The sequence below is a fragment of the Trachypithecus francoisi genome, unplaced genomic scaffold (genome assembly GCF_009764315.1).
Source record: "Trachypithecus francoisi isolate TF-2019V2 unplaced genomic scaffold, Tfra_2.0 Lachesis_group19, whole genome shotgun sequence".
NCBI classification, from domain to species: domain Eukaryota; kingdom Metazoa; phylum Chordata; class Mammalia; order Primates; family Cercopithecidae; genus Trachypithecus; species Trachypithecus francoisi.
In genome coordinates, this window is record NW_022681464.1 from 5894539 (window position 1) to 5913599 (window position 19061).

Here is a 19061-nt window from a genome sequence, read left to right on the forward strand (position 1 = left end):
TCCACAAACAGATTAATCCATTCATACATAAATGGTTTAATCCATTCATGAGCGCAGAGCCCTTCACTTACCTCTTAAAAGCCCTGCCTCTCAATACTGCCACATTACGGATTAAGTTTCAACATGAGTTTTGGAGGGGACATTCAAATTGTAGCAAGCTATGAGCCAGAAAGCAGGTGGTCACCAGACACCAAATCTGCTGCCACCTTATCTTGAACTTCCCAGTCTGCAGAACTGGGAGAATAACTGTCTGTTGTTTTTAAGCCTCCCAGTCTAAGGCATTTTGTTATAGCAGCCTGAACAGACTGAGAAGCTCATATCACCCCTGCTCAGCAACCTCCACCAGAAGGAAAGGGTCGTTCTCATTGCCTCCCTATGTCAAAATCTCAAGGTAGAATGACAGCTGACCAGACCCTGGTCATGGATTGCAGGGACCAATCATCGTGCAGGTGGGGGGTGGGGCTACAGTGATTGGCCAAGCCCGGGTCACACGTCCATCCCTAGGACCCAGCGGTGGAGTCACGTCATGGCAGTCCCAGCAGGGTTACAGGTCTGGAGTTAGAGAGGTGCACTTCCCCAGAGGAAGGGGGGTGGGCGGTATTGTCTCCAGAGGAAGGGGAAAGGGCCATTGGACAGTCCAAAAACAACAGATGTCCACTATAATTATGTCCCAAGATTTCCTCTGAAAGCAGTTGTTTGGAACTAAATTACATTTCCCAATGAAAACAATTGTGTAACAATGGCTTATATTTGCGTGGCGTTTTATGAGGCACTTCCTTACCCGTTATGTTACTTGACCCCTCAGTTGCCCTGCCAGGTAAAGGACAGGTAGTCCCCTTCTGCATATTGAGCTAGCCCTTAAAATGCTCCAGCTGAGGGGCCCTCTGTGCCGGCTCCCGGGAGCCCTGAGGTTCTGGGCAGGGAGGGAGCTTCGGTGGAAGGACTTCCAGGACGGGGGGCAGGTGTTGTGGGAAGCTGGCTGCTCCCGCCAGGCCTGAATGCTTCTGCTCCCTTCTCCCCTGACTGCGGCCTGGGCCCCTTGGATGGAGTCCCCAGGCTGTCTCCAGGACTGTGTAAAATGCTGATTGGAGTAGAAGTAGAGGGTGGAACGAGAAAGGGGCAGCAGGGAGCCCGCACTGCATCCAGGGCAAGGGGCGGAGCTGAGCTGAGCTGAGCAGCACTGTGAGTGGCTGGAAGTAGGAAATGGGAGGAAGCAGTGGGGGAGCCACTTTAAAGGCAGAAATATTTCACTTTAATTTATCTACTGCATGATACTGCAATAAAACTCTCCTCATATAAATCCCTGAATCACCAGTTAAACTGTCCAGGACAAGACACTCAGCTCGTCTGAGGAGGTAGGGTGGGTGCTGAGGGATCACAGGGAAGGGGCAGAGGGAAGGAAGATTTGGAGAGCTCTGGAGAAGCAGGAAATTGGAACCAGAGATGCCTGAAGGACACATGAACTGCAGGGATGAGCAGGAATTGTGGGAAGACATTGGACACCCCAGGATGGGAGGAGAGGTGTTCCGGTCACCGGGCTGGGGACCTCTGTTCTGCAGCATGGCAGTCCCCGCCCCAGCCTCAGTGCTCTGTGACCTGAGCCCCAGCACCAAGTACTGACCTGCACCCAGGCCCTAGAGGTGGTGGCCAGGGATGGAGAAGGCTAAGGAGGAAGACAGGTGGTAGGAATATGAAGGGAGAGGCACTCTTCCTCAGGGATTATGGATGGACACTGGATCATTCTCAGGGGAGGAGTGTAGACCAGGCAGGAGCCTCAGGGGTTGTCGTCCATAAAAAAGTTAAAAGTAATCAGCAAAAACGAGAAGAAAAGAAGACACTTCCCACATCACTTTTCTCAGAAACTTCCAGTCATTCCCTAGGACCTAGGGCACTAAAGGCCTTTGAAATCTACAGAACCTTTGACCTGCTTCTAGAAATTTATTAAGAAATAATCTGAGGTGCATGTAAATATGCATATACAAGAATGCCATCGAGCCTTCACATATCCTGAAAATTTTAAAATAATCAGGTAACCATTAATAAAGAATTGATTAAGTACATTACAGTCTTTCCTCAGTAATCACAGAGAGATTTGTTCCAGGATCCCTGAGGATACCAAAACCTGGAATGCTCAAGCCCCTAATATAAAATGGCATAGTATTTGCATATAACCTACACACATCTTCCCCTGGACTCTAAACCATCTCTAGATTGCTTATAATATCTAATACAATGTAAATGCTATGAAAACAGTTGCTATACTATATTGTTTTTAATTTGTATTATTTTTATTGTTGTATTGTTATTTTTACTTTTTCAAATATTTTTGATCCAAGTTTAGTTTAATCCTCAGATGCAGAACCCCCAGACATAGATGAATTACTGTGCATCCATTAAAAATCAGATTTCAAAAGATGGCTTCATGAACAAATGCTCATAACATATTAATGATATTTTTAAAACAAGTTATAAAGCACTGTGTAACATATGACTATGATGACTGTGACCAAAAGTTACTGGAGGGAAATACATCAAAGGCATTGCATTCTCTAGGTGATATGCTGACTCATGATTCCTTTTGGCTTTATTCTTTTCTATATTTTCAAACATTTTTATAATTAGCATGTATTACCTTGTAGGAAAAAGTAAAGGTAGAGTTATTTGTTGATTATCCATTTTAAAAGAGTTCTCTACTGCCTACAGGAACAATTTCAGCTCTTCACCTCGGCATGCAAGACCCTTCACAATGTATCACATTGCCCACCTCCTGCCCTCTCCCCTCCTCAGCCCAACCCCTTCCTGGCCCCTACACAGGTTGTCCCACATCCCCTCCCCAGCCTCTCTCACCTTCTTTTCTGCCTATTCAAATCCCAATAGCATTTGCAGTCACACCTCCCCAAAGCACCTCTAGGCCTTAGGTATTTGAAGTGGACCAGAAACAAGCACCTGGGCTTGACTGGCTGTGTAGCTTCTCCAGGTGCTCTCAGAACATCAAGGGCAAAGAAAACCTCACTTTTGCTAGAAGCCCTCCCCTTGGGAGCTTACAGCAGCCTCCCACGCACCTGCACATGCTTTCCTTCCTCCTCACTGTCATGCTGTGCATAAAGGGGAGTGGGTGCTCACCAATATACGGAGGCCACTCCTGTTGCCACCAGACTGTTGACCAACATTGAGAATCCAAGTCAGCTCAATTCAATGGTCAAAATTTCAACATTTGGAAACCACTTCTGACTCTAAGGGCAAAGGAGAAAGATACAACCACTTCATTCATCCATTCATTTACCCCTTCTTACATTTATTCATTTGTTGGTTTAGTTATTCACTTGGATGATAATTCAAGCTGCAAATACTTGAGTATCTACAAGCGCATCCCAGGAGGTACCAACAGTGTCTGCTGCGTTCATGAGACACTCGCTCCATGGTGGGAGGCAGGCAAACGCAACCACAGGGCAGTAAAAGGCAAGACCAGCCGGGCTCACTCCCAGCACACACACATGCACAGGGACCTGCAGACACACAAACACTCGTGCATTTCTAGAGCAGAGCATGGAGTTTGGCCCACAGCAAGCTAGATGAACGGGGTGGCAGGGCAGCAGTGAATTGTTTTTTCTCTCAACGCTTCCGATACCAAATGTATGGAAGTTTTTTCCTATCTCAGCCAATTCTCCAACTCTCTGACACCAACTGGGTGTCCTAGAACTCAATTCAATTCTGCCACTAACTACTAAAGTTAGCACAGACCCTCCAGGGTAAAGGCTCAGTCCTGTAAACTCTCCCCACTTCACATGCGGACTCTTGAAAGTCTCAGGTTGCCTCATGTTGTTTGGACCCCCTGGCTATAAATCAGGAGTACGCATGACCCCCTCCTCAGGTCTGAGAACTTGTTAGAACAGTTCACAGAACTCATGAAAACACCTTATTACATTTACTATTTATTATAAAGGAAACAACTCAAGAACAGCCAAACAGAAGAGACACACAGGGCAAGGGATGGGGGAAGTGCCGTGGGGCTCCCATGCCCTCTCCAGGTGTCCCACGCCCTCCCAGCAGCTCCATGTATTCACCAACCTGAAAGTTCTCTGAACCTCATCGTTTAGGGGGTTTATGGAAGTTTCTTTCTGCAGACATGATTAACGAAATCATCTGGCCTTTGGTGATTAAGTTGATCCCCAGTCTCTCTCCCGTCCCTAGAGGTCCGGGGTGGGGCTGAAAGTTCCACTCTTTAATCATGCCTTAGTCCTCTGTTAACTGCCCCTCTTGAACTCTGTAGATATCAGGAGTGGCCTCATCAGAACAAAAGACTTCCTATCACCTAAGAAATTCCAAGGGATTTAGGAGCTGTGTGCCAGAAACTGGGTGGTGGGAGACCAATATTTAATTTTCATATCACAGGGAGCCTTTAAATAAATGATTGCCTCTTGTTCAACCCCAAACAAGAAGGGAGAGAAGACATTTTATTTTATTCTTTAGGATGGGGTTTCGCTTTGTTGCCCAGGCTGGAGTGCAGTGGTATAATCTTGGCTCACTGCAACCTCCACCTCCTGGGTTCAAGCAATTCTCCTGCCTCAGCCTCCTTGAGTAGCTGGCATTACAGGTGCATGCCACCACACCTGGCTAATTTTTGTATTTTCAGTAGAGTCACACCAAGGTTTACTGAAGGAGTTGGCCTGAGGACAGGAGAGAGCAGGAGATGGGGAAGGTGACACATTGTGAAGGTTTTTGCATGCCAAGGTGAAGAGCTGAAATTGTTCCTGTAGGCAGTAGAGGGGTTTCACCATATTGGTCAGGCTAGTCTCAAACTCCTGACCTCGTGATCTGCCCGCCTCGGCCTCCCAAAGTTCTGGGATTACAGACGTGAGCCACTGCGCCTGGCAAGAAGACATTTTAACATGGTAACAGTCATTAGGCTTAGAGTTTGTTTCTCAGCAGTGGAAAGTTCTGTATGGACACTTTAAAGACACAGAAATAAAGGAAAGTAGTTCAATGCAGCTAGAGCTCAGCCTCCAGGCTGGGTTTATGGAACAGGTAAGGCTGGAGGGGTAGGCAGGTCCAGTTCAAGAAGAACGTTTTACACCATCCACAGGAGAACTTCATCCTGAGAACAATGGTGTCCATTGAAAGGCTAACATGAGCCGATTTATCACTAAGAATGATGCCTCTGCCTAAAAGAAGAAAGGATGGGGAGAAAGGAGTAGAGGAAACGTAGGGGCAGTATGTTTTGTGGATGGCTGGCAGGTTGCCACAAAGAGAAGAGACAGCCTAGACTAGGGCAGTGCCTGAGGACATGGTGAGACATAGAAGAATTAGAAGCATATTTACATAACTTGGTTTCTAACACCATTCTCAATAAAAGGAACCAAGTCTCCTTAGAAACATTAGGGGCATTCCTGCCTCCTGGGGCAGGAAATGAAGAAAATACACACCAAAATGAGCCTGGTGCATCTTGTAGTGCCAGAAAGTAAGGAAGTGCTACAAATACACACACACACATACACACACACACACACACACACACACAGATGGGAATACGTCCAAGGAGCATAGGAGCCAACTGAAAGAGCGTCCAATGACCAAAGCTGGAACAATTTGAACAATAAAATAAAGTAGGATTGGATTATAATGCAAAGTATAAAATAAATATCCAGGAATCCGTGCTAATATAAATAAATGATTGCCTAAGTTAACAAATGAGGGAAAAGAGATAAATTTCCTGTGCAGAAGAATTCCAAATAAATTATGTAGATTCCCAGTCCTCATAATTCCCACTCGTTAAGTGTGAGCTACACATAGTGACTTCCTTCCAAACAATACAGAATGCAAACCCCGGTAACTTTATAGTGGAGAAACCTGACAAATTCCACTTCCGCCAGGTCAAGGTCAACATCAACAGTGATAAATTGTGTCATTAGTATGTGCCCTTGATGGCATGTGATGAAGTCTATTCAAAGAGGTAAGATTTCATTCATTCGTAACATTTAATGCATATAAGCTGTTCATTCGTGTGAAAAATATTGAGATCCTTTGTACCAGGCACTGGTCTAAATGCTGAGGATTCATCTACTGGAGGGAGACAGACAATGAACAAGGAAATAGACAGCACTGCAGGTGCAAGTGCTGTGAAGAAAGGAAAAGCAGGATAGGAATATCAGGAAGGTAGGAAAGTTATGTTACGAGGGGTAGGCTGTGAGGCCTCTCTGATAAGGAATATTAGAGCAGGAATCTTAAGGAATATTAGAGCAGGAATCTTAAGGAATCATGGGTCAGCCTTGCAGTTGCTGAGGGAAGGACATTGCAAGCAGAGACCTGCATGGTTGCAACCTCCAGGATGCCCCCAGCGATCCCCACCTCCCGTTATTTGCACCCTCGTGTGGCACCTCCCCCTCTGAATCAGGGTAGCTCTGTGTGACCGATCAAATGAATCAGGAGTGATGGTGTGTGACCTCGGAGGCTAAGTCATGAAAGGCATTACAGCATCCACCTGGCTCCCTAGACACTTTCACTCTGAGGAAATCCAACCTTCATGCCCTCAAGACATCCTACTGCAAACCCATGGAGAGCTCCGCGTGCCTAGGAACTAGGGTGCTGGCCAACAGCCAGCACTAACTTGCCAGCCACATGAGGGGGTCCCCTCAGAAGTAGAGTCCCCCTCCTAGCCAAGCCTCAGATGACTTGGCTGCTGCTAACATCTGTCTGCAACCTCATGAAAGGCCATGAGCCAGGACCACCCTACCTAGCTGATTCTGGATTCCCATCCCACAGAAACCATGAGAGATCATAGATGATTCTTATTGTTTAAAGTCACTAAATTTTGGGGTGATCTGTTATGCAGCCTTAGATAACTGGAACCTCCAGCAGGTACAAAGACCCTAGGCAGTAGTATGCTTGTGGTATTCAGAGATCCATAGAGCAGGACTAGAGGCCAGTGTGGCTGGAGCCCAATGAGGGTGTAGAATGGAAGGGGCCACAGTGAGGATAAGGGAGTGACTCTGTGTGACATGGCAAACTGCAGCGGGTTTGAGCTGATCAGAGGAGCATGGTCAGATAGATAGACAGATAGATATTATATATATATAATACAGATAGATATCATTTATTTATTTGAGACAGAGTCTCACTCTGTTGCCCAGGCTGAAGTGTGGTGGTGCAATCGAGGCTCACAGTAGCCTCAACCTCCCAATTTCAAGCAATTCTCCTGCCTCATCCCCCAGAACAGCTGAGACTACAGGTGTGTGTCACCACACTCAGCTAATTTTTATTTTACTTTTTGTAGAAATGAGGTCCCACTATGTTGCCGAGACTGGTCTTGAATTCCTGGTCTCAAGTGATCTTCCTGCCTTGGTCTCCCAAAGTGCTGGGATTACAGGCATGAACTACTTACTGTACCAGGCTATATATATATATATATGTGTGTGTGTGTGTGTGTGTGTGTGTGCGTGTGCACGCATGTATTTAAATATATACTGAGCTCATGCTGGGATGCTGGGATTACAGGCATGAGCCACTGCACCAGGCCATATATGTGTGTGTGTGTGTGTGTGTATGTGTGTGTGTATTTAAATATATACTGAGCTCATGCTGGGATTACAGGCATGAACCACTGCACCAGGCCGTGTGTGTGTGTGTGTGTATGTGTGTGTGTGTATGTGTGTTTAGAGACAGGGTCTTGCTCTGTTGCCCAGACTGGAATGCAGTGGTGCAATCACAGCTCACTATAACCTCGAACTCCTGGTTCAAGTGATCTTCCCACCTCAGCCTACAGGTGTACATCAGCTAATGTATATATTTTTTAAATTGTAGAGACAGGGTCTTGCTATGTTGCCCTGGCTAGAATACAGTAACTATTCACAGGCACGATTATGGGGCACTGCAGTCTTGAACTGCTGGGCTCAAAAGATTCTCCCTCCTCAGCGTCCCAAAGCCCTGGGATTACAGGTGTGAACCACCGTGCCTGGCTATCTCATTTATGTTTTGACAGGATCCCTCCCCGGAAGCACTGGGAATAGGCAGCAGCAGGGTGAGGGTGGAAGCAGGAAGAGCAATCAGGATGCTTCCATGGTGTCCCAAGCAAGAGCTGAGGGTAGTCTGCACCAGGATGGCAGAGACAGGCAGTGAGGTGGGGTATGAGAGAGTCAAGAATGACTCCAACGTGTTTGATCTGAACACCTGAAAGAGTGGAGTTGCCACTAAAGGAAATGGTTAATTGGAAAAAACCAAAAGTTTGTTTTGTGACTTGACCAACTAAATGGGAGAACAAAGATGATGCCGCAGGAGAAGTCAGGGACAGCATCTAGATTCCTGAAGGAGAAAGGGATCTGCTTCTGGCTTTGGCAGAGGTGGATTTTCCTCACAGCTGTGTTCTTGATCCTTTGGAACATGGGACAACTGTTGAGGTCCCTGAGGCTGCTATAGTCACATGCCTTCTTCCACTGGAGATACTTTCTTTACCTTCTGGTCTCTTTATTTTGGTGCCTCAGGTAACACAGGCCAGGACAGTCCTGGAAATGAGAAAACTGAAGGGTCAATGCCTCATTGCAAGTGACAGCCATGATCGAGAACACAGGGCTGTCATATCTTCCATTTTGTCAAGAAGGACTAGAAATTCAGATTTTTATGCAAAATCTTCCAGTCTTTAAATACTATCATGCAATTCAATTTTTTTTTTTTTTTTGAGGTAGGGTCTCTCTCTGTTGCCCAGGCTGGAGTGCAGTGGCATAATCATGGCTCCCTGCAGCCTCAACTGCCCCAGCTCAAGTGATTCTTCCACCTCGGCTCCCAGGTAGCTAGGACCACAGGTGTGCATCACCACACCCGGCTACTTTTTTTTTTATTATTTGTAGAGACCAAGTCTTGCTATGTTGCCCAGGCTAGTCTTGAACTCCTGGGCTCAGCCTCCCAAAGTGCTGGGATTGCAGGTGTGAGTCACCAATTCAATTTTGTTTAAAAAAATTATATAGACCACAAAACATAACAGTGGCCTGGAGGTTGGAGGTGGCCTGAGGGTCACCACTGTGCAATCACGGCTTTAGATCACAAGCTTGTGGTCCTTTCTGACTCACTCTCCCTACCTGTGAAGTGGCGTTGAATATCTCACACATCTGCTGGGAGGCAGAAGAATTAGATTAGATTGTGTGAGGGATCAGGCTTATCAACTCCAGGATCCACCAAAGCACAGTGGCATTACTGCTGTGGGTTATTAAAGCCATCAAGCCTGTGATGCAATATCCCTTAATTAATCTTTGTTGACACCGCCAACAGCGCAAGTCTCTACCTTGGAGTGCAATTCAGTTACTCACATTACTCAGTTATTTAGCTAACTCACTTACTTATTTCCCACAGCACCTAACAGTGCCTGACTCATAATAGATAATCTAAAAGTAGTTGCTGTAGGTGACATTAGTCATTTATTCATTCACTCATTAATTCCATTAGGATTTTTTTTCCTTTGGTACCAATTATGTGCCTGTTGTTGCCTGGGGGCACTATGGAAAATACCCAGCCTCAATCGCACCCAGGTGACCATCCAGGTGTGAAGAACACACAGACCCCTGAGCACTCAGTGGAAAGAGGACTGTCACTGCCAAGGAAGCAAATCCAGCCGTCCGGGTTTGCCTGGAACTGAGGAGTCTCTCAGAATGTGGGACTTCAAGTGCTAGAACCAGAAAGTCCAAAGTAAAGCAGGATTGCTGGTCACCCTGAGTAGAATAACTACTAGTTACAAACATAGACTCAAAACCAGACAGCGCGCAGTTACCTCTTTCCCACTGTCCTGGCTGTGTGATCTTAGACAAGTTACTTAACCTGTCCAAGCCTTCGTTTTCTTAGTTATAAAATGAGAATCTATCTTGTGAAGTGGTTTGAAGTATTAAATGAGAAAATACTCACTATAAACACTCAATAAATGGCAGCCACCGTCATCGGCATGGTTCCTGGTAAAGGGGGAAAACTGTGGTTCTCCGACATTCCCAACACATTGTGTTTGTCCTTTTGTGGCGGGATCCTCAAGACCCAGCCGCTCCTTTCATGGTAATAACTCTATGGCCTACTCCTCTAGGGGAGGACAAGTCTGATCTGTTTTCTGAGGCTGCACACAGCACGAAGGAGGTCTTAGAACATTTTAATCAATTAAAGAGCTGAAAGAAGTCAGACACAATGGCAAGCAGCCATCTGGGTGATAACAAAATCCACACACAATCAAGATATCCCACCGTCATAGCAGGGATGTCTGGAGGGGCTGCAGAGCCCCCCCTTCTGCCCTCTATATTCCAGATGGGTTGTAGGCAGCACATGCAAGACAACAGGCAACATTTGGACCCCCCTAAATTAAAAACCAAGGACATAACAATCCATTGAGAACAGTCAGAGTGCCCCGCCCTGGCAGCTGCTGTATCCTCATCCCACGCTCCTGAGATATTGTGGTTCTCTGCTTCTCACTGCTCTCTGGCACCACACCTGGCTGCGTTCCTATCCCCATCATGGGCCACCCCATCCTTAACAACTATAACCTTTCTTGACATTTTCTTTTTCTCTGAGACAGAGTCTCACCCTGTCACACAGGCTAGAGTGCAGTGGTGCAATCTTGGTTCACTGAAACCTCTGCTTCCTGGGCTCAAGTGATCGTCCCACCTCAGTCTCCCAAGTTGCTGGGATCACAAGCGTGCACCACCACACCCAGATATCTTTTTTTGTATTTTTTGGAGAGAAAGGGTTTCACCATGTTGCCCAGGCTGATCTCGAACTCCTGGGCTCAAGCAATTCACCCACCTTGATCTCCCAAAGTGCTAAGATTAGAGGCGTGAGCCACCACACCCAGGCTCTTCAGTGACTTTTTAAAAATAAATATAATACAGCTGTATTATAATATCTTATTGTATTTTACCTTATTAATATGTATTTTAAAATATTTGAAATTTTAAAATATTGATTTTAAAAATAAATATAATGCAGCTATATTATATCAAATATGCAAAAACAAGACTGTAAAAATTACCTTTAAAATTCTTCCAACTAGGAATAAACATCAAAAGAACCTGATGTCTACCCTTCTAGAAGCGTATCAATCAATAGATAGATGCATAGATACATACATACATACATATTTACATGTAGACACACATACATACTGTGATGGTTGACATTACGTGTCTACTTGATGGGATTGAAGGATGCAAAGTTTTGTTCCTGGGTGTGTCTGTGAGGGTGTTGCCAAAGGAGATGAACATTTGAGTTAGGGGACTGGGAGAGGCAGACCCACCCTCAATCTAGGTGGGTACCATCTAATCAGCTGCCAGCGTGGCCAGAATAAGAGCAGGCAGAAGAACATGGAAAGGCTAAACTGGTTTAGTCTTCTGGCCTCCATCTTTCTCCCATGCTGGATACTTCCTGTCCCTGAACATCGGACCCCAGGTTCTTCAGCTTTAGGATTCAGACTGGCTTCCTTGCTCCTCACCTTGCAGAGGGCCTATTGTGGGACCTCACCTTGTGATCGTGTGAGTCAATACTCCTTAATACACTCTTCTTCATATATTCATCTATCCTATTAGTTCTATCCCTCTAGAGAACCCTAATACACACACACATATACTTATATACATACATACACTATGGTATCCATTCCTCCCTTCTTCCTTACTAACAAAACCTCAGTTGTACCCCCCCCAAAATTCTGATTTTCCAAGATTCCCTCATAGCTAGGGATGGCCAAGAGACGTGATCTGAACCCAGAGTCCTGGGCATTCATTCGCTGAAGATTTCTCGAAAGTTTTTCTTTTCCTGATACAAGCGCTTCCCCTTCCTTCTTGTTTTTTCCTTTTTGTTTCCCCAACTGGAATATTTAAACAGTGTATGCTTTTTGGAAATGCTGAGGCTGGATTCAACTATGACAAACATCCTGAACTTGAAACTTTGCACACATCCATGCTGATTTAATAGAATAACTTCCTAGAAATGGAAATTGCCAGGACAAAAGACATGCATCATTTTTTCATATTTTTGATTGCAAAATACTGTTGGGAGTTGAGTAGCAATTGAGATTCTCATCAGGAGAATGTGAACCCTTCCTTCACCCTTAAAAATTTAGCCCTGTCCCTGCTAAATTTTTGCTAGTTTAATGGAAAGAAATTGTATCACAGAGATTACATTTTTGGTAGTGCGGCAGACTAGGAAATGTAGAAATCTTTCTGCTCTAAAAACACCTAGAAGTGGTAGAGAAAAGATAACGAATAGGCTTTCAAACGCACTGAGCTTTGCTAAAGAAAGGGAAATCCTGCAGCCGAAAGGAAAGCAGAGCAAACTGAAACCAAAGAATTAGGAGATCCTGGGGCAGCTGCACTGGATGAAGGGGAGGTGGAAGGGGAGAGGTGCCAATCTTGATACCCAAGAAGCTTTGGATGTAATGGCCACCAACAGGGACAAGAGCTGAGGCGTGGGCCTAGGGCACGCATGCGTCGGAGCTGTGTCAGAATCCTGCATAGAGCCAAGACCTTCCGAGGCTCCCACTCTAGAGAAAAAGGTGAGAGAAAAAACAATCTGCTCACTTGCAAGGAGAGATAATGAAATAGCTCATCTAGCTTGTCCAGGGCTCTAGATAGAAAACAAATCTCCCCTGATCATTCATGAGGGCTCTGCCTTTATCTAAGCCTGAGATTCAAATGTCTGTGATCTACAGGGTCCATTAAGCTCCCACCTCACCCCAGGTGGCACAGAGACAGGGGAGGTGCTTTATAGCTTTTTTTTTTTTTAAGAGTTTAAGAGCTTTTATTTAATTTTTTTTGAGATGCAGTCTCACTCTGATGCCCAGGCTGGAGTGCAGTGGTGTAGTCTCAGTTCACTGCAACCTCCCCCTCCCAGGTTCAAGTGATTCTCCTGCCTCAGCCTCCTGAGCAGCTGGGATTACAGGCACCCACCACCACACCCAGCTAATTTTTCTATTTTTAGTGGAGATGAGGTTTCACCATGTTGTCCAGGCTGGTCTCCAACTCCTGACCTCAAGTGATCCACCCACCTCAGCCTCCTACAGTGCTGGGATTATGAGCGTGAGCCACCACATCTGGCTGGGTTTAGGAGCTTTTAATGCTTAGACTGGAAAAATCACAGGCTGGGTTTGTCTTAAATTCACTCGTCCATCTCTGACAGGGAAAGAATTTGCCCCTCATCTTGGCCACAGGTGGGAGCCCAGACTCCTCCCTAACAGGGTCTTCTGAATGGAGAGGGGCTTCCCTCGTAGCACAGTGTGGTGACTCTCCAACCCCAAGGTAAGAAAGCAAGAAAGCAAAGCCACAAGCCAGGCCTATGCAAGACAATTTTTTTTTTGAGAGTCTCGCTCTATTGCCAGGCTGAAGTGCAGTGGTGTGATCTCAGCTCACTGCAACCTCCGCCTCCTAGGTTCAAGCAATTCCCCTGCCTCAGCCTCCCAAGTAGCTGGGACTACAGGCACACACCACCAAGCCCGGCTAATTTTGTGTGTGTGTATTTTAGTAGAGATGGGGTTTCACCATGTTGGCCACGATGGTCTCTATCTCCTGACCTCATGATCCACCTGCCTTGGCCTCCCAAAGTGCTGGGATTACAGGCATGAGCCACCGCGCCCGGCCAAGACACTTTCAAGTGTTGTCTCCATCACCTTCACACAAACCCCAGGAGGGAGGCGGCCCCCTTTTACAGAGGAGCAGCCTGAGGCCCAGGCTCCATCAATTTGACCATCATAAAGCTCACAAGTCGCAAAGCTGGGATGAAAATCCAGGTCTTCTGACTTTCTCACTGCCACACTGAATTCTTTGAGCCAGCCTCAGCCTCTCACGAGAAGGTCACTCTGAATTTCTTGTGCCATGCTTTGTCCTGGCCCAGGAAAGGGGTCAGCTGAGGGCAGCTGTTTTATAAAAATGGGTAGTTCCTGACAAGGTATTTCCTGCGAAAACGCAAGTGCGACCTTAGCAGTCAGTCCAGGGAGCTCCCCATTGAATAGAGACTTCCAAGGAAATGATGAGGTAGAAGCATCTGAAGTGCAACAGTGCACTTTCTGCTGATTCCCTCCCACAGAAAGGGCAATGCTCAGGGAAGGTGAGGAAAGCAGGACTCGGCAAGGTGAACAGGATTGGGATCAAAACTGCCACAGCAGGTTGGAAGACAGTTCAACAGATCGAAGGGTATGTTTCCCGGCAACCAGGGAGCCCAGGAGGACCTCTGGCTTCAGTCCAGGGTGTGTTGTTATCTGCTTGCCCAAGAGTGACTTGGAGGCCTTGAATGTGGCCCATGCCAGGCCCCACGGGCACTCATTTCCATAACCGTGGCAGCAGCCCCAACTCACTTGGTCAGCTCACTTGGTCAGCCTATTAGCTCTGTTGGCCTGTGGGTTACGGGGAGAGAGATGCAGGAGCCCCTCCACCTGGACCTCTGGCATCAGGCCTGCCAGAGCCATTCGCACCCACTGCTGCACCAGCCACGCCTCTCCCACCCCAGCCGCACCCCCAGCCACCACACCTGCCGGCAGAAGGCTGCACTAAGATCCCAAGAAGCTGTTCTTGCTGCTTAGCAGGCAGCTCAGCAGGAGTGAGGTTGTGCTCTCTGGGAGCCAAGGATAGCAGAGAACACAGATTGTGGACAAAGCAGTGACAGGAGAAGACCTCAGGCTCTCCACAGAGGTTCCAGGAAAAGCCCCAGAGTCGGGCACCACACTCACCTCTGACTGAGCACCCCAGTCCCAGCACCGACTGCTTAGGGTGCTCTTGGGGAGGGGTTAGCACAGGCCCTCCAATGCCCAGCCAGTCCCAGACCATGTTCACTTCCTCAAAGGGCACTCATATCTGGGCCGTGCTAAAAGGTCCTGGGTTCGTGCTCAGGAAGAGCACTTCCTTGGGGCCCTGGCAGCAGCGAGTCGCAAAGTTGTAATGTGGCTCTTATACAATACTCCATGGGATTGTGAATGAGGCCAGCAGACGCCAAAAACTGCAGCTGGCTCAGCTCAGCATTGAGCCAAAACTCCTCCTCCAGGAAGCCCTTAGCCAACCCTTGAGGACAGAGCTGGGGCTCTCTCTGGGTACCTGCAGGCTCATGGAGGGTCCCTAGTGAAAAAGTCTGAGGCACGGCCATGCTGTTGTCACCTGGTTGAGCCCCCCCTACTTTTTTTTTTTTTTGGCAATACATTCCCCATACCGTTAGTGCACAATTCAGCAATTTTTACTGTATTCCTGTGATTATACAACTATCACCTTTACCTAGTTCCAGAAAATTTTCCTCAGCCCCCAAAGAAACCCCATACCCATTAGCAGTCCCTTCCCTTCCCTCTTCCCCCAGCCACCTTCTGTCTGTGGATTTGACTGTCTGTTCCGCACATTTCGTATAATGCAGTCATGCAAAATGCAGCCTCTGTGTCTGGCTTCTTGGGCTCAGCATAACATTTTCTAGGTTCATCCATGTTGGAATATGGGGCAGTACTTCTTTCCTTTCTTATGGCTGAACAGCATCCCACTGTATGGATAGCACCCCTTCTGTTCATCTAATCATCACTGATGGACAATTGGTTTGTTTCCACTTTGGGCTTTTTTTTTGAGATGGAGTGTCACTCTGTCACCTGGGCTGGAGTGCAGTGGCATGATCTTGGCTCACTGCAAACACCGCACCACAGATTCAAGCAATTCTCCTGCCTCAGCCTACCAAGTAGCTGGGATTACAGGCATGTGCCACCATACCGAGCTAATTTTTTTTGTATTTTTAGTAGAGAACGGGTTTCACCGTGTTGGCCAGGCTGGTCTGGAACTCCTGACCTCGTGATTCACCTGCCTCGGCCTCCCAAAGCGCTGGGATTACAGGCATGAGCCACTGTGCCTGGCCACGCTGTGGTCTATGATGAATAATGCTGCTGTGCATATTTGTGTACAAGTTTCTGTGTACAAATATTTTCTCCCATTCGGTGTTTCGTCTTTTCACTTTCTTATAATAGCGTCCTTTGACACATGAAAGTTTTTAATTTTGATGATGCCCAACTTATTTTTTCTCTCATTGCTTGTGCTTTTGGTGTCATATCTAAGAAACCATTACTTACTCCAAGATCACCAAGATTTACCCTTATATTTTCTTCCAATAGTCTTATAGTTTTTAGCTCTTCCAAAATGTCTTTTGATTCCTTTTGAGTTAGTTTTTATAGATGGTGTGAAGTAGGGTCCATCTTCATTCTTTCACAGGTGACATCCAGTTGTCCTGGCACCCTTTGTTGAAAAGACAAGACAATTTCCCTATTGACTTGTCTTGGCACTTGATAGTTATATTCAATGTGACTGCCAGAGGATGCAAAAGAAAGCCGAAAGCCAAAAGCCAAAGGAAATTTAGGATTCATTAATAACCATTCCCAGGGTGTCAGTGCCTCTTTTCTGGGACAGACATGTCCATTAGGCACCTCCACCACCCCTGAGCATTGCCACTAGGGGCAGCTCTGTCAGTTCTCCAGACATGACTTTTTTTTTTTTTTTTTTTTTTTCCAGCTGTACCTGGATGTAAAAGTCAGTCATGCTTTGATGGCTGTATTCACAAAGCTAGTACAGGAATTGTACAGGTCTTTTGGGCACTGGTAGTAGGTATTTCTCTGAATCACTGGCCACTTGTTCCTCATAAACAATTTTATTTATTTATTTAGAAACAGAATCTCAGTCTTTTGGCCAGGTTGGGGTGCAGTGGCACAATCTCGGCTCACTGCAACCTCTGCCTCCAGGGTTCAAGCGATTCTTGTGCCTTGGCCTCCCGAATAGCTGGGATTACAGATGTGCGCCACCACGCCTGGCTAATTTTTATATTTTTTGTAGAGACGAGGTTTCACCATGTTGGCCAGGCTGCTCTTGAACTCTTGGCCTCAAGTGATCTTCCCACCTTGGCCTTGCAAAGTGCTGGGATTATAGGCCTAAGCCACCTTGCCTGGCCCCACATAAACAATTTAAATGCTGGGAAAGTCCATCATTTCAGCAACAGCCAACCTTTCCCTGAACGCAGCTGTTCCCAGCTCCATGAGTGTGGAGTGACCTCAGCAGACCCTGGACCTAGACCATATTCGCTGGGGAGAATACAGTGGGAAGTCAAGCTGCCCCACTTCTGCAAGACAGCTTGACTTGGGTGAAGTCATATGCACTGCTGGGTAACTGGATTTACTTCCACTCCCGGATTATGCTCCGGACATAGGCTTGCGATAGCCAAGTCTTCCTGGATTGCTTTGGGAAACATTCGTCACTTAGAGACTTCCTAGCATTTTACTTACAGTTTTACTATAGCGCTGAACAGACTGAATTGTAATACAATTAATAGCTAACATGGATTGAAAATTTCTTTTTTTTTTTTTTTTTTTGAGACGGAGTCTCGCTCTGTCGCCCGGGCTGGAGTGCAGTGGCCGGATCTCAGCTCACTGCAAGCTCCGCCTCCCGGGTTCACGCCATTCTCCTGCCTCAGCCTCCGGAGTAGCTGGGACTACAGGCGCCCGCCACCTCGCCCGGCTAGCTTTTTGTATTTTTTTAGTAGAGACGGGGTTTCACCGGGTTAGCCAGGATGGTCTCGATCTCCTGACCTCGTGATCCGCCCGCCTCGGCCTCCCAAAGTACTGGGATTACAGGCTTGAGCCACCGCGCCCAGCCGGGTTGAAAATTTCTTATGGGCCAGGCATTGATCTAAGAACATCGCTTGTGTTATGACTAGATACTGCGTTTATGCTCACTTTACAAATGAGGAAGGAAACAGAGTGTTTAGGTAACTTTAGAAAGATCACGCAGCTCATAGGGATTTGGACCCCTGGAGCCTGGCCCCAAATCATTAATCACTCACACACCCAGATTGTGAGTCATGGAGGACACCATCTGCCTCTGTTGATTTCCTCACGCCCATAAAAAACTGTGTTGAAAGCTGTTCGATGATCATGAACGTGATCAAAAACTATCTTAGTCCATTTGTGTTGCTATAAAGGAACACCTGAAGGTGGGTGATTTATAAAGAAATCACCCACAGTAAAGTGCTTTTTCTCTTTACTCATGGCTTATTTAAGCAAAAATGTCCACATTGTGAGGAATGTCTACAACGAGCAGGGGCTGTTCTGGGCCTTCGGATGTGCCTCTTGCCCATGTGAGATTCCCCCATATAGTCCCCAGGGCGCCAGCAGGGTTATAGCCAGACCCACTGCTCACTGTACCTCACAAGTAAATATGCCAAAAGCAACACGCAGGCGCCACCAAAGGCTGTTTGCGTGGCCCCTGAGGGTGAGAGACAAACTGAGAAATGCCATTTCAGGATTCCCGGGATATTTCAAAGGTATATGGGGACAATACGACAGAGTATTTGAAATCAGGTTTTGCTGAGGAGATCTTGACTGTGAAGTCTCCATAAATTGCTAGGCCGACAACTTGATTTAATGAAACTTTGCGTGAAAGAATAGTAAAAATATAAACTGGCCTCACCACAGCACAAATTTCCTCCAAAGGACTCCCAGCTCTGACATTTTATCACCCTTATCGTCAGAGGACACCTACACACCACAAAGAAGGCTGCTATTTTGCTGTAGTTTTAGTTAGCAAGTCTAAGGTTCAAGAAGGATAATGGCCTAAGGCCACAGAACCAGCTTCCAGCAGAACTGGCCTCATGCCCCACTCGACGCACCTGCACCGTCTGTAGAGCCCATTGTCATTTCCTTGTTCAGAATTTGATCCTCGGTCAAAATCAGGTGACTGGTTTAAACTTTGAAATTCTGGCACGTGGTATTAAAGGCTTTTAGTATGTATATGGTAGCTCAGTTGTTCTCAACTGGAGACAATTTTACTCCCCAGGGGACATTTGGCAATGTCTAAAAACATTTTTGGTTGTCACATTCAGTTTACAGGGTGTTGTGGCCGACTGCCACTACTACTACTTGAGACCGTCATTACAGCAGTTACTACTGTTACTGCTTTAGATCGTCATTACAAGACTGAATGAAGGGACAAAGGTAGAACTGATAACAAAAAACAAAAGTAACTATTTTAAGGAAAGGCAACATGGTGAAGAAGAAGACAGCTCCCTGCTTCTAGTGAGCAAAGGCAGTTCCTGAGCTGCTGCTAAGGCCA

At 46.6% G+C, this 19061-nt stretch overlaps 1 pseudogene; it reads right to left on the reverse strand.

Moving 5' to 3' along the window:
* Window positions 1-14311: 14311 nt before the first annotated feature.
* LOC117064236 lies at window positions 14312-15084 on the reverse strand (annotated as a pseudogene).
* Window positions 15085-19061: the final 3977 nt, after the last annotated feature.